Source organism: Pelecanus crispus, chromosome 1 (genome assembly GCF_030463565.1).
Source record: "Pelecanus crispus isolate bPelCri1 chromosome 1, bPelCri1.pri, whole genome shotgun sequence".
NCBI classification, from domain to species: domain Eukaryota; kingdom Metazoa; phylum Chordata; class Aves; order Pelecaniformes; family Pelecanidae; genus Pelecanus; species Pelecanus crispus.
In genome coordinates, this window is record NC_134643.1 from 64,488,592 (window position 1) to 64,505,729 (window position 17,138).

Below are 17,138 nucleotides of genomic sequence, written 5' to 3' on the forward strand. Positions count from 1 at the left end.
GCAGGAAAAAAAAAAAAAAGGCAGTTTTTTCAGTTTGACAACAGACCAGGTACTGACAGTGTCACTGCACAAAAACATTCTCTGGTCATCACATACAGCTGCTGGCTTCCTTCTTCCATCGGGGACATTTGTTTGATTTTCCTCACAAAAAGCAGAAGCCCATAATAGCCTCTATCCTGTCCTCTGACACTTGCATAGTTATGTTACAATGGCCTCAGAAACAAGCTCCTGCTTCAAAAGAATGGCGTGCCAGTGCAACAGACTCTTGTTTTGCCCCCGTACAACACAGACACTATCATTAAGCCAATGAAAATTGAATGGAAAGCTACTATTTGAAAAAATCTAATTTGAATACAGCACAGGACAGGGTGCATGTCTAACTTGGTGGTGACACAGACATCCCCTTTGAAATACATAATAAGACAAGCCCCGCTTTCAGCTTCCCCAAGATAGACACCTTGCAATATATTTCTTGACACGAGTGTTCTGGGCCATATCATTTCTCTCATTAGTCTCCTTAAACATCACCTGGCCATGCAGAGAAATCATTCTGCACAGAACCGTAACGAGCTATGTGCTACACACTGGAAGAATAGATGTGTGCTACACTGGGGAAGGCCAATCCAGCGGTATCTATCACCCCGCCTCAAATCACTGCTTTTAAGTTTTGCAACTGTCAGAAGAAGAGAGATATATCGCTCACATGTGTGATGTATCATGACTTTTCTCACAGGAGGCAAGGGTCCTGGGAGGGGGGCAGGGAATGTCTCCAGCTCTTTCCATCCTTAACAGGGAACTGTGTTTTCATACCTAAGATTGACATACTGGCTGACATTTTGGCAAATTCACCACTGCTTTGGGGATCCAGGGGACCCTTGGGTTATGCTTTTGGTAGAGAGACCGAGCCACTCAACTTCTTTGCAGGTGAAGTCAAAAATGACTTAAGGAAAACTACCAAATGTATATCAGTTGGAATTTTTGTTCTTAATGCTGTGATTTCAGTTGTGTTTTCTGCAAACTATACTCAAATTTTCCACTACTCTGATAGTTCAGCTCCCCATTTTGAGTTCAAAAGAGCCCAGAACTGCAAAAAGCAACTTAAAGATAAATCAAGGAATCAAACCAGATGACATAATTGGTCAGTATTCTGTAAAGCACTTGCTGTGGTGCAAGTCATACAAATGTGATGCTGCTAATATAATACCACTCACAATAAACTGTGCAGACCCTCCTAGCCTTTCTCAAATGCTCTGATGGCAGTCCAAAAAAGCAGAAGCTAAGCTTCAGAATCCTCATCTAACAGGTAGAAAGCTCACATCTTATATTATTGCAGTTTCCTACAAACATACAAACACTGCTATATTAGTTGATATCCAGGTCACTTTTTTGGTTTAGCAACCATCTTTTTAGGTGAGACAAACCTGTGTCACCCTGAAGTCATCAGTAAAGCACTGCGGTAGCTACCCAGATCCTTTTGAAAAAGCAGCACAACATGCAGTCCCCCTAAAACTAGCATTTTGCCTAACTGCTTTGAAAGGATCAAATTCAACCTCTCTCTAACACTTGCAGGTTTCATTTGGTTTCTCAGTGAAATCACAAGAAAGCCAGTCTCTCTGCCAATACATCCAGTCCCAAAACATTTCAGAGAGATGGTCCTTTTGCCTTGTGCTTGAACCCAGAAGCTGGAATTAACTGGGAGCCCACTGCTGACAGCCCTCAAATTTGTGCGTCTGAAGGTTGAGGGCATGGTGCTCTCATGGGTGATGCTCAGCTCTGGAAGGACCTGGAGTTTGTTGAACTGCAGCTGTTCAGTGTGGCTGGAAGGCTTTCAGTCTGGCAGAAAAAACTCTTTTGTTTGCATTTGTTACCATCAGCTGGTGAAACCACTGTAAAGTTTTTATTGTAAACGGGCTGAATGTCTGAGGCCAGGCATGCCTTACAAAGCAACATAACTGGCATTAAAAACTTGAGTAAATTTAAAGAAGAAAAAAAAAATATTCACCGAGTGCCCACTTGGCAAGTGGAGCTGCCTTTTGCCAGCCTGGCCTGATCTTAACATTTGTAGTGAAACGCCAGACTGAGAAGATTTTGTATAACTTTGGACTTGTTCTGATATTCTCATGTATTATCATCACTAAACTCCTATGCAAGTTTATGGCAGTAGTTCACAGCAATGAGGGAGCACCGTGAGTATTCAATCACACCACATTTGATGTGAGAAGCCACAGCAATGCTTTTGCTTTCCACTTGAAAGAAAAATGAATCCTCCCTACAATCATATTGCAAAAATGCTACACGAAATGCTGAGCAGGCTCAGAAGGAGCAGGTACGTCAGCAAATTGATGAAAGCACCTGAGCATGGAAAGTAGTAAACATGGTAACAAAACATATCTCCTATATGTGACCAACAGTCTTCTAAAAAATAAAAATAAAACCCCAAGAGTAAGTGTAAATTCAAGTCTGACATGAATTTTATTGGCTGAGTTTGCCACTAAATCTCCAGAGTGGCCAATATGAATTACTGGTTAAAGCACTAAGCTCCACAGAAGCTGGGATGCTTAGAGCCACACTCCCTTTTTTGCCTTTAAAACACAGTTATAACTGGTGCAGCTTCTCCATCTGTAAAATCGGTACAACACGCATCAAATCTTAAAAAAACCCTGTGAGGAAAAGCTAATGATGATCTTGGAAAACCCTTTAAGACCTAGGATGAAAACAGATTTACACAGACTCAAAGAGTTTAAGGCAAAAGCACCATCACATGGGGGAAAAAGGCCTAGAAGGAACTCAGCAAGTTATCTACTCCATCCCCTTGCCACAAGGCAGCATCAGCCAAACCAACACTGACAGATGTTTGTCTAACCTATTCTTAAAATCCCAGCCAAACTCCAGCTTCCCACAGCCTCCCCAGGCAGTCCACCCCAGCACTGAACCATTTGCATCACTGGAGAGGTTTCCCCTCCTCCAGTGAGTCACTGCAGATACTGCAAATCATTAGATTTCACCCAGCTACACCCGTAACATCTGAGCCTCCACAACCTGTACTTGTACATGTGTCTCTCTATATACATATATTACTTCAGTAGGTCTTTAACAAAGCATGCTGATAATAGAAAAATCATACTGCTAAAAATACAAAACTATTTTCACATGGTAGCGCCTCTGTTCATGAGGTAAGGGAGAAGAGTGCTCAAGTACTGCTGGTTTCTTCCTCAAAAATGTTGCACTTTTCTGACCTTCAAAATGCAAAGTTAAAGTAAGAGTGTTAGTAATCTACAGAGGCATGGGCAAGCTTAATTCAACCTGAAAATAAAGCTGGGGGGAATTCTTAAAAACAAGATTTTATTAGAGACCCATCTCCCTTCAGCTTAAATTGGTGCAAGCGGCACTCGAGGGCTCACATCTTGAAAGACAACAGCCTCCTTCTTGAGATGTTCCCACACAGTCCAGGGAAGAAAATAAATTTGAATTTCAGACCTAATTGCTAGTGAATAAAGAGAGAGCAAAGAACTGTTTCTAGTCGACACAAGCTTAACATAGCTCTTTACAACTCTTGTAGAAGGAAGCTGATTTTAATCTTAAGTGTGTGGACCTGTGGACTGTGAGCTGCAAAGATCCTTGCTGGAGGCTAACTTGGCTGAAGTAATATGTAGGATGAAGAGATACTACAATTATGGGAGAGAGAAAATAAGGCACACACCTATATGATTGTTTCATTAAATATGTGGGCCCACAGAGAAACCTATGGCTTGCCTAGAGAGCTGGAAACCCTTCCAGTAGTTCTTCAGTGTAAAACCAAGGGATCACCTGCAGCCTGGTCCATTTACACCCCTAATGAACTGACCATTGTCTCTGTCTCTGGGGAATTTCCTTCCAAAACCAGGCTGAGCAGAACGAGCTGGGTGTCTAAGAGAAGCACTAAGTTCCTCCATGAAATTCAGTCTAATGACAAACAAGTGTCATGCACTTTGTGGCAGCTGGTTGGCATCTCTGCCGCGTTGGGCTGGCAGCCTCAGCCCAGAGCACAGCACAACAGCATAACCACCACAGCTCCCTCCATCGCATGCACACGCGGGGAAGGCTCAGAAAACAGCCCAAAATGCAACGGCTAGAGAGTCTCATCCAGCTTTCCCAATCCCTGCATCATGGTGAGCAAGAGACACTGGTAGCAAATAACAGTGGACTTGCAACCTCCTTATTCTGTATTTGCAAATCATTTAGGATAACAACACTCTGATAACGACTCCTGGCATTATCAGAGTACAAACAATAAATATTGGATTTGCGTGTGCGCTAGCTGAGCTTCTCCTGCCCCACACTTGTTTTGCTGCTTGGAGGTGGAGGAGTGAGGTTATCAGAATACACAGTGGGCAAATACAGCAAGAGAAGAAACAACTGGGTGCTGGGGAGGAGGAACAGCTTGGGCCAGGCCCCCCCATGCCCACCAGTGTGTGGAACAGGCACCGACTCCCAAATCAGCATCGAGCTGACCACCCTGCTGCACACTGTATGCGTGCATCCTCTCCCAAAGCTTATCTGGCCTCCCAGTAAACCATCCAACACTCCTCCCCTCCGCTATTCACAGGAGGAAGGGAGGATGCAGGAAGGGAGTGTTTTAGGCTAAATGTCTGACACCCAGAAGCTTGACCCTCTGCTGACTCAAACTGTTGACTAAAAGCTGCTGTTGCAGGCAGCCCTCTGTTCCTTTTCTATTTGCCACAGATTATAATTGTATTTGTTTAAATTTAATTCCTGATTAATAACCAGTTCTGGTTTTAGCCATTGCCTGACATTCAAGAAAATGCACAGGAATCTCATTATTGCTTCTTTATCCTTTGTTCTTCCTGCCCCATAGGCTCTCTTTAACATGCCTGCAAAGCCCCACCACTCACCTCGAAGAGCCATCAGGATGTTTTGGGGCCATCCGGGGAATTTACTGTTCACATCCTGTCCTCCCTCATCTCTCCCCATGGTTTGTTTAAGATCCTCTTTTTCTGCATCACATTACATATAGATTGCATACAGTTTGAGGGAACGAACACCTCATTATTTAGTTTTGTGATGGCCTTAAGTAATCCTGGGTAACTAAAAAAAAAAAATCTTTCTTTTTTTAAACTAAACTAATCATGGCCGTGAGACTGATATGAATGGCGTGTGCTGTTACAAAAAAGTACAGTTAATGTTACTTATGTTCTTTATTAACAATATGGAAAAAACACTTGTCTTTTCTATTACTTCTCTGCGCAACTGCTCTCCACTGCTGGCGGGCAATCCTACTGCTGGCTTATCCATTCATGATCACACCTGCACCCTACATTAGGATTTATCCTGGATCTTCGGCTCTTTTAAACTGGCTTTTACCTATAGTACATAAATCGCCTCTACATCTGACTCTCCACTTGTGTGCATGAAGGGGTACAGGTTTCTAACGCAGTGGGTGGAAGCAGCATTGGGAAGGAAAGGATTATTTTCAGCTACCTGGTGACCAATAACAAACTGTGTTATCCTCCACAGTTTCATGGATGCTCGGTTCAGTTATGGGTTTTATCCAATAGATGGCTCCTCGGTAGCAGGAAGGATTCTCCCCCTGGTCTCCTTTTCTTCACAGAGTTTCAATACGACTTTCTTGTATTTACACAGCTATTATCTTGCAAATATAGGCATTTTGTGCACACTGATAAACACACAGAAGAATCATGTGTGTGTGAAATAAAGAACAAAAGAAAAATTAGATGGCATTTCATATATTTCATGCCACTTTGTCCTCTGCCAATACAGGGATGCATGAAAAATGACAGTCAGGCAGCTCTGTGGTCTGGAATGCTTCCTAAAGTCAAACTAAAAAAAATACAACTTCAGCACACATGAATATTAACAGCATGCCAGAATACCAGCTGTCTTTCTCCCCCAAAATATGAGGACATCTCCCACATCTTACATATCCCTGACTGAGCAATACTTAAGCAACTTACAGGCATCATTACTCCTCTGTCAATGAAAGATTTTTCACAAAGAAAAAAAAAAAAAAATCCTATGTGCAACTATTGATATAATGAACCAGGAGAGCTCTGTGTAACTGGCATGGTGCAAGTTACCATCATTATGAGTAATGCTGCCATTTCTGAGATGGGGAAAGTGAATATGCTTTTGTTGTTTTCCAGAAAAACATAATCAGAATAGTAACAGCAAAATCTGAGACATTAATTACATTCCGACAAATCATGTTTATCCCATATACTTGCTTGTGACTTCTCTGAATCAGAAGAGCAGTTCCCAGTCATTTCTGTCCTGAGATCTACCTTGCATCTCACTCAGATCTTGTAAAGATCTTGTCAAACACCCAGCAGTAACCCCACTTTGGGGATTGTGACCCTCTGGTCAGACCACGTGATCAAGTGAAAAGTGAAAACAGAACACCCACAATAAATAATAAATCTCAGAAGCCAAACCATGGCTATTTAAATCCATACGGCTTAGCACTTCAGTGGGGCACAACTATAAGCCCACTATACCTGCTGTTAGCATGTAAAATAATAACATTCCTAATAATAACCTTTATCCTTGAGCTATTAAGCTGCTTTGAAAAGGGAGGGAAAGGTACCAGTTTACTATAAATATACATATAAACATATATCATCTTAACGTTAGCACAGTTACAGCCATAATAACCGTCAAGAAAAAAATAAATGTTTCGCCTCTGTTCAAAGCTGAGCACAATCACTGTTTACATTTCAGTGCTCCAAAAGGACTTGCCTAATTCCATACCTCAAATCAGCTTTTTGCCAGCTAAAGCTTGGAAAATTCAAACCAACTTGCACTTTGCTCACTCCAAAATAAGCTCATGAGCATGCTTGATCACGGGCTGTTACACTATTGCTTCCCCCTGCTCCTGAGCAGACACCCCAAACAGTCCTCCAGCCTAATGGGTATTGTGCAGAGAAGTGGCACATGTACAGGTAGCCCCGTGCTCTGGTGACCCCTCAGCTGGCATAATGGCCCTTTGCATGCCCAAAGCACAGCGGTGACATGGCTCGTAAGCTGTGCAAGGAGCAGATTTAACCTCTGGCCAGTCGCAGTACTGGTGAAACACAAAAGCTCCATCTTTCTTCTTGTCTCTCTCAGGATGCTGCAGCCAGCAGAACTTACCCAGACCCAAAGCCAAGCCTGCAGACTTTCACCATCCTCCCCTTTAAGGGGCCAAGTTACAAACACGCTGACAGTCAGAGTTCGCAACTGAAATACTGACAACACTTTTCACCATGGAGCAGTTTAAAACAGGCAGCAGTGATATTCATTAAGCTGTTAATAATGGATTGTGGCACAAAGCAATTTATCAAGTTTCCATTGTAATTAAAATCACTGAATATTTGGGCACTTGCAATGCACCTAGCTCTCCCTGCTTCTGAAGCTTTACATTTTAATGCGAATTATGGCTCCCTCTCCCCAGAGACCTACTAAAAAGCCCATTTTAATTGGTATGTTTTTAATTGAGATTACATTATTAAAAAGTGTACATTTCTGTTGAAGAGAGAAAGGAGGTGCTCGGCTCTCCTCTAGTCCCTGTCTCTCTTAGATATAGCTTGCCTATCCCAGTGGGAGGGAAAAATGAAGGGTAGTCACTGCAAAGAAAGTGGATAAAAGCCCTGCACAGTCACAGGCTATGAAGCCAGAGCAAGGCTGCCATTGACTGCCACGGAGGCAGGATTTCCTAGGTGGATTTTTGGGGAGGGAGAGGAATCACCGCGGTCGTTCAGGCTGCTCTTTAGCAAAAGGCAGACGGAGGAACGCCACGCAGGGATTCCTGCCTCGGAGCCAGCTGACATCAAGGGCACATTTTAGAAAGCCTCTCCTCAAGGTTTCCAGTGACAGACAATCTGTCGTTTTCCATAATAAGTAACTCTAATGCTAAATTATCCTCAAAATCCAGATACGGTCATGAGTGGATGGGGTCTAGCAAAAGCCTCCTGCTCTGCTGGCTCCAGCAGGCTGGAGGGGAGGCAGAGACAGCCCCCAGGGCAGCCTGGGCACAGTGGCAAGAAGAGAATTGCCCCAGCAAACAAAGCTGGTCACCTTTGTGCATTGAGATGGTCAGACTGACCTGCCACCAGGTTCAAAAGAAAAGCAACTTCATGCACTTGGCATCCAAATGCTGGCCACATAAACAGTTCTCCTGTTGGCAGGATGGGCTCCTCTTATAAGGAGTTTGGATCTGCTAAGGCAAGTAGACACCATAGGTAAGAGAAAAGGAAGAAATACTAAAGGAGTGCAAAGTAGATACCAACAGTTGAGACAGATCAAGGGAAAAACCTCCAGAGATCAAAATATGCCAAAAGATGGACAAGACGGTTGAACCAGAATGAAATATCATGGAATGGCTTTTTCATAACTGCTTCAGAAAAGGTCATACTGTATTGCAAAAAGAAGGCAGCGCGTGGGGCTGAGAGAGGTCACTGCAGCCAAATAGAGACACAGAGAGACTAACAGAGAGAAAATTGAAGATCACCCACTAATACTGCAACTCCCCTCCTAGTTCTGGGAGCGACTGGGAGAAAAGGAAAAAAAAAAAAAAAAGGATGAAATAGGAAAGACAAAACTGAAAATGTTAAAACTGACAGAGAAAAGGAAAGCTCTGTTATTGCAATTAGGTCAGTAAATCTGTGACTTTTTTCTAAATTAAGAATTTAGATGCTACGCTCTAATTACATCTGTCAGAAGAAACTCTGTTTGTAGAGGGAAAGTACCCAAAAATGCTATTGCTCTGAATCGCCTGGTAAAATAAATACATAAAACTCCCAGTCCCAGTCAACAGATCCCTTGCAGATTTAGATCAAGAGTAGGTAAAAATAAAAAAGGCTATGTAAATGAAGATGAGATCTTATATCCCACCTTGGCATTAAAGGCCACCACCCTGTTAGGCAGAAAATTAATCTCCAGGTGATTTCATTTTACAGCAAGATTCCCTTTGTTTGCTGATTTGAAAACCCCGCACCGTGGATGAAGACCAGATCACAGATTAAGCAGGAAAAAGGAAGGGCTTTCAGTGACCTAAAGTAGGATCTTCTGAGAAAACTGGGAGGGACAGACTGCACAGGTAACGTACAGAAGAGAAAATATAGGAAAATGACCCTGAAAGACAGATGTAACACTGCTTAAGCTGGTTATTTTGCACAGATGAGAACATGCAACAGAAAGGCCAGATTACTTACTGATTTGGCATATATCAACAGATATATGACTACATCAGATACTGCCCTGAGTGCTAGAAAAGAAAGGCAGCTGGAGATGCTTTAGTCCCTTCCCAGAAAACAGATACCTTTTTCTCAGCCCTGGACATAGCAAAGTCTCACTGGGTCTATGGAACTTCTGTGACCCAACACCCAGGAACATTTCCCCAAAGACACACAGTGACCCAACAGGTTGCAACAGCCTTGATGCAATTATTGTCTCTGATTGGAGTATCAGGAGAGATGCTAACTAACCAGGGGACAAACTTTATGTCTAAGGTCATGAAACAGCAGTATTGAGTATTAGGTATGAAAAGTATTAAAGCCTATGCCACATCCTCCTCAAACAGATGGCCTTTCAGAAAGGTTTAATCAGACATTGAAATGCATGCTGCGAATACTCATTACTAGCACAGGATCAGGCTGGGACAAGTGGCCAGCACTGACGTTATTGCCTACAGGGAATTACCACAAGCATAAACAGGGTTTTCAATGTTTGAACTTCTCTCTGGATAACAAGCACAGGGGCCCCTTGCCATCATAAGGCAGGGGTAAAGCAAAAAATTCATGACGGGGTAGGCCAGGTCTAGGTTGCAGAGGAGAAGCAAGAGACCCAGGCCCTTCTAAGGAACAACCACCTTTTTTTTGGCTTCCTCATCCTCCATTTTTCACCTGTGCTGGTCAAGCCACCACAAAGCTCAGTGATACACACCAGTGTTTGCTGGATCCCACCTTCAATGCACAACGAGCTCTCGCTCTTCTTATTTTTATGGACACATGAAACAGAGCTGTGACCACTCCCTCCCCTTCAGTATCAAGAACGGGAAAAATGGTGTAGTATAGCCACAAAAACCAGCACCTAGAAGGAGGTGTAAGTAAGGTCGTCCGGGGGGGGGGGAGGGGGGGAAGAGGACTTTTGATCTCCCCTTCAAGGATGGGGCAGTTTCTTTGAAAAAAGACAGGTTTGACTTTTAATTCTTTCCTCCTCCAGTTTTTCAGAGAAATTTTACTGCAAACATTATTTGAAAGAGTCCTTAAGCTATCTTTTGGCCTGGATTTTTGATAAACAGTATTTTAAGTGACTGATTTTACCATATAAACATAATTTTAAAAAGTCACTAAAACACTTGATATTACCAACAACTGAGCATGTGGGTTTATTTATTTTTACTCTGGATGAAAAAAGCCTTTTTTCAACAGAAAAATCCCACCCTTCTGAATTAAAAGATGTTTCTCATATGCTGTAGATCAGTAAAGCCAAATGTCCACCTTCACTTCCTGCACTGGCTGGTGAAAACAGGAGGAAAATACATGCAAATCTTATTGACAAAAGCATTTAAGTCCTTCATTCCTGTAACTCTGAGGGCATCCTGTTGGCCTAATGACTTCTGTGGATTAATGCTGCTCTAGGGAGTGTCTGAACCTCCCCTGTTCTGCCCAGAAAGGGGCAAAAATACCATTTTTTGGAAGGCCCTCTGAAGGAGCTCCACCACACATCTCTTAGAAAGTGAGGTTAGCTTTTCCTGCATAGATACTCACATTTTCCCAGTACTGTCTGCAAGATCATTCTTGGCAACTCTGGATACCCAGAAACTTCACCACCTTAATCACTATGAACACCCTGGTCCTGTGATTTAATTTCTGCCCTTTGGTACAAGTGTATGTTCTTGCAAACTGAGGCATGTGAGCAGTGCTCCAAGAAGTCAATGAGATTGCTCATGTGCATGACAGCAGTTTGGACCCCAGATTGTAGCTGAGGTGGGACGTATGAAATACGAGATGTGTCCACCACTACTGCCATCCCCTGAAGAAGAAAGGAAGATATACAGCAGTGGCTGAAAAAGACTAAAAGGGAGTGGGGAGAGACGGAGGTATTGGAGAAAAAGTCCCAGATGCCGAGATTATTTTGTTACAGTTGCTGCAGGGTTTGCTGGAGTAGGGTAGATAATATATATATGATACCATCTGCCTGTTCCTTGTCTAGGATCCATAAAGTACTCTGATCCATGACCAAGGAGGCAGTAGAAATGGTGTGATAAGAGCAAAGGGTGAGCGATAGCAAGCAGATCTGGTATGTGCTCATTGACAGCAGGTAACCAAGCAGACATGTGCTATCTTCTTGTGACTGCAGTGCTCATAAAATGCTGGGCTCACAGGTGTGCTGGGCTGCAGAACTGGGACAGATGCAGCAGTAATGCAAAACTCTTCCTGCTTCTCCATCAAAATGCCTCAGGGAGGTGAGAAAGTCACCGCTCTTGTTATTTATTCTGTCCTTGACCTCTTTTGAGCGGAGAGACTGCAGAACTGCATTTCATGATGAAAGCACCTCAGCCAGACACTTCAGCCCAGGCCTGAAACCAAAAGATCACATTTCGTAGGCCTGCAATTCATCATGGGAAAGATAACAACAGACGGATCAAGAAATTTCAACTGGTGATCAAAAGTAATAGGGATTTCGAGTTCATCTTCATTCAAGGTTTTGAGGCCTTGCTATGTTTAAATGCCCACTTAAGAAATCCTGAGGAAGTTATAAAATTCATTACATCTTTAAGTAAAAGAAAAATAAAGAAAAAAAGGATTTTTCTTCAAATGTGCAAAGGAAGGAACACAATTCTAAAAGCAAGCAATAATGGTCTGGTTTTTAGAAGAAGGTGAATAACTGAAACACCTTTTAACATAATGCCACTTTTTTTCCTCTTAGAATCACTGTATGCTGCCCAAGCACAGACACCAGATTTAATGTTCACAAGATTTTTAACATATACTAAAGAAATTACAAACCTCCGCTTAAAACACCAGATACAGGTTTAAGATTTGGGTTCAAACCCCGTATTTAGCTCAAATTCCCTCTATATCTTTAAGACCTTTGCTGGTCTTGCTGGAAAGCCCCCTCCACTTTTCCTACCAACAAAGGCAGTGGATAATGACATGATCAAACCGTGAGAACAGCCCAGTGGAACAGAATCGCAGCATCCCTCCTACAGACTTAGAAAAACAAAAGGACCAGACTGATCCTTTGCTTTACTGACTTCATTAATCAGTTAAAATGGATTATTTAATATTGCCATATAGTGTCTATCCTTAAATGGACACCACCTTCTTTCAAATATAAACAAGTTTTGCTTGGTTTTCTGCAAAGGCAGGAAAACTGCACACTATTAGAAGGTGTCTAATCCTCCCATCTGCTGTTTCCTTAGAAAAATATTTACTTTCTAACATCTGTACTGCATTTCCACAGTTCAAACACACACATAGCTCCTGGAATGTACATAGTATTTAGCAAATTTTTAACTAAGTTTTCTTAGTAATTGTATAGTTTTCCCTTGACAAGGAGAGGATCAGACTTTTTCAGGAGGATTACCTCTGCTCAACTCCTTTCAAGCAGCTCTTGAATAAAATAGTTCATTAGTTCATGAAAAGGAAAAACTCCAGGGAACTGCTGGGGAAGGAAGAGAAAAGAACAGAGTGGCACAGTAATTAGGTTTTCAGATTGTCCCTTATCCTCCGGAATGCAGGTACACACACACATGTCCCTCTTCCCCTTAGGTAAAGCATTTAGGGGAGCTCATTGCAAGTTTTTCCTTGGGAATCAGTGTTCCAGAGATTAAAGTTGTAACCAGGCCATCATCTCCCAGAAAGATATTAAAAGATACCACTTCCTTATAGTACATTACTATTGCTACCCAATTGTGAAAGGGCAGGTCTCTCCCCTTTGCAAGCATTTAAACAGCTTAGTTTCAGACTTCCTCAAAATTCAGTTTCCTGGCCTTTTTAGGCTCCCATGGCTGATGCCGGAAAACCAAAGGATCTGCACATACCAGGAATCACTCGTGTCTGTCTGGGCGTGCGGGCAGCCGGCGGGCAGCAGAGCCAGTGACTGTACTTACCAGGGGTCAGGGAAAGGATTGGCAGGGATGAGGACGAGAAGTGGGGAAAACTGGAGGGGGTTGCAATTGTTCACTGGCAACTGCTGACCAGAGGAAAACCTCTTCTGATCTAGGCTTAGCACAGTGGAGTACAGAGCATCCCAGGGCCATACCGATTCATGGGAGGGCAGACCATCACCAGGACTGACAGCACTGTACAGCTTCTTTGTGGCTTTACACCACAGCAATGTTCACAGCAACACGGTTCACAGCAACACAGCCCTCACACTCTTCTCCCGTTGTTCCTTCTGTCTGCTCTGCGCTTACACCAAAAGCATTCAGGCATTCCATAGGTCTCTAACCAGACTGACTAAGCTGCCAACCGAGATGCCAATGAATACAGTTCGTGCGATACTTCTCTGTGCTTTGTCACCCTCTCATTTCAAATCAGCTTGAGACCACCAAGAAACAGCTGATCATCATCAGAAACATCATCAGGTCACTACCCGCCTGGCATGGATCACTGACCTTGAATTATGCATTCACAGCAGACAGTATGATGGGAAAAATCAGGAGATGCCAGAATAACGTGTTGCAGCCTCTATGAACTCTCCAATTCTCCTTGTTTAAAGGGCACATATTTTGAAAACTGGATTTTCCCACAGATCTCTTGCGATTTTCCAAAAAGAACGTTTTGCAATATCCTTAAATTGTTACATTCCAATTGTTGTTATTACTATGGATTACAAATGAAATTCTGGCCTTTCATCTGCTGAGGAGGCTTAGTTTCAACTCACAGTTTTTGAAAGGAGTGTCAATTTTGAGCACCATGAAAGACTCCTTCATCTAGATATCATCATTTAAAACAGACTGGTAGGTTAAGAACTGAGCTATAACATGATAGAAAAACAACTCTTACATGAATAATGATTTGCATATCAGATTATTAAATGAAAATCTATCAAACTATCATTTATTGAAGTAAACAAACAGCCTATCTGCCCTGTTTCTGGAAACATTTTGCCTAAGGGAAAAATTCAAACCTGTGCAGATAATCAGGATAAGGTATTTGAACACTTAAATCCTGCTGGAGTCTTTAAAGTAGGTGTTAAGCGGTGCATTAAATTTGTGCTGTTTCTGCTGAGCAGGGTGAATTTGCTCTTCTGTAAATAGTGGGAAAAGCATTTTATAACAATTTGAATCCATGAATAAATGTAATATATTAAAATTTCTAAAGTACGACCACTAAATGTTTTTGTACATCAGCCAAATGAGTGGAATATCCAGGACTGAAATTATTTGACTGACCAAAGAAAGATAATATATAATTAAAATGACATCTGCAGCACTAACCGATGGGATGAGAGAAAGTGACATCACAGATCTCATATAAGCTGCAAGTGTATTATTAGATCTAAACCTGGCTGTAAAATTACTATCTGCCCATGGGATTATCTTTAGGCATTCAGAACCATTGTTTCATTTACTGATAGAACAGGGATGATAACAGGCTGACTTTGCTTGTCACATTGTTTTTTGGCCTTTCTTTATTCTTCGTTCACATTAGCTGCAGATGAGAGGACGACAAGCTTCAGCTGAATCACTTTCATGGAGCTTTTCATTGTTTTACAGTTTGTTCCAAAGGCTTTTCCCCCCCCCCCCGCCCCCCGCTGCCCCCCCAAAGAAAAAAACCCGAAAAGCATTTTAATGGTGATAAAATCAGTGAGGAGTGAAAGAAGCACACAATGTAACATCTAGGAATGTGGCAACCTAAGGAATACCCGTTGGCCTAATGCAGCACAGGGAGACCATAAGACTTTGCTTATAGCTCCCATTATTAGCACAAAGAACCAGTAGCTACCGGTTGTATCTTGGCCTCATTAAAATTCAGTGCCAAAACTCCAGCTGATTTCAGTGGGTACATTTCATCATTCAAGACCTAGGACACAGGACATAATTCTCTTTCAATGCAGGGCTATCTGGGACACCTAATCTCTACAGATTACATTTCTGCATTAAATTGGACACAGCTGCATTTTGATCTGTTTCACATACCATTTTTATGTTCCTGGCAAATTATTAAGTTGCCTATACTTGTAACAAGATTCGTGTGCTACCAACCTAAAATAGTCAAAATTCTAAGAGCGCATAAGGAGACAGGCAGTGAAAAGGGAAAAAAAAAAAAAGGAAGCTCTAAACTTTCTGGTCGATTTTGAAAGCTGTGCTAATGATCCTGAACTGCAAAGGGGACTAAATGTGCTCTCAGAAATCTGGTCTTAAGTGTCTAACTTCCAGCATTTGAAATAGTTCCCATATGCCAATTTTGCAAACTAGGCAAAAGTCCAGGAGCAGGCAGGACTACAGCTAGTCGTGGATGTGTGCATACGCTATTAAGGCAAACATGGACCTTGTACTTTCCTCCACACTGCCCTGATACTGGGCAGCTACTGCCATGTGTTACCTCTTACAGCATCTCCCAACATCCCTTCCAATATAACCTTAAACCTCTGCTCCACCAACCACCAAAACTTGCAAACAGGCTGCATATGCAGAGAATGCTGCCTCCTGCTCTTGTCAGTACCGTCTTGCTTTTCTTTGTGTTTTCTCCTAACCATACCTACCTGCCGTCCTTTATCTCAGTCTGCAGTTTGAGGGAGTGACCATCTCTAGTATAGTGAAGGACTGATCAATGATCAATGCCCTCAGTGCTACTGCCGTAGAAATACATTGCATTTTATTAATAGTAGTCAATACGTTAAGTACTTCCAATCCACATTAGACTGTTTCATTGTCCCTTTCATTCCTTTCTAACTGATACACAGAACAGACTTTTCATGCAGAACCCTTCGGCGTAATCTTTGATTCAAAACTCTCTCTACATGCAGCCACACCAGTATGCCATTAAAAGCTCACACTGGATCTGTGCACTAGAAATGAGGTGTCTGCAAGCAGCTTGGATACACCATCCCTGTTAGAAAGTATTCCTCCAGCACTCAGTCTGGGCCAGGAACCATGTTTATGAATCAGGAATTGTTTGTGGCAAGTCAGTGGTGCTTACAACCTTTGAGATGTAAAGAAGGACAGAAACAAATACCTAAAAGCTAGTAAGGGCAAAGACTCATAAGGGTGGGCTAGAGGAAAGATAAGAAGCATGTAGTGGTAAAGCACAACAAATACAGAAGTGAGACTTCACTGCAGAAAAACTCAAAGAAAAAGAGCAGAACACGCAACACAGCAAAGAGCAGCAATATCTTTGAAAAGAATTTGATTTTTAAATGTGTCCTGGATGTAACATAGGGTAAACTAAAATCCATTTTTTCCTGAAAGGTGACAGCTGTGGGGCTAAGCTGTGAGAAAAAGTTGGGACAACCCATTCTCACCTGTGCCGTTACCCCATCAGAATTGCTGTTCATCTCAAAGCAGTAAGAAACATCTCTTATATTTCAGTACTAACAGCTTCTTAATGTGTATGTTGTAGCATGTTTCACGTCAATTGATACACAAAACTTGGCTCAGTAACCTTTAAAATGGAATTCTCATTGATGTTCTTTGTTTCTCACTACACATCCATAATTAAGTGGTTAACTTATTTTTAGGGATATTATGTGCATTCTGCAGTAAAGAATGGTCCAAAAGGACAAGTAGACCTGAAGAACTTTAGTATCACAGGACTGAAGCACATGCCTATGTTCCAAATGCTTCATATATCAAAAATAGAGACTTTCATAAAAATGCATGTGCCTTCAGATACTTTACAAAACAACACTGATTAAAACAAAACAAAAAACCCCAGAACTGCCTTATGTCCAGACAAAAGAGAAATACATGGGTAACAAACGATTGGCTAATAATGCATACCCATTAGTTTGCATACTTCAGGTAGAATTTACTACCTTTCTCTTTAGCCATCTCAATATCAAGTATCTGCTCTTAACCAGACATTCAGGTTCTTTCTATTTTCAAAAGCAGTAGGAACTGTCAGAGGACTATATAAAACCTGCCTCAGCTCCTAGGTAATGACTGGGTTGAAACACTCAGTGGGGGCTCC

The 17,138-nt window shown here is 42.1% G+C and overlaps 1 protein-coding gene across 1 annotated transcript in view; it reads right to left on the reverse strand.

Moving 5' to 3' along the window:
* Positions 1-17,138, reverse strand: part of TBXAS1 (thromboxane A synthase 1) — a 231,588-nt gene that overhangs the window by 71,486 nt on the left and 142,964 nt on the right. The gene's annotated exons all lie outside the window — the stretch shown is intronic.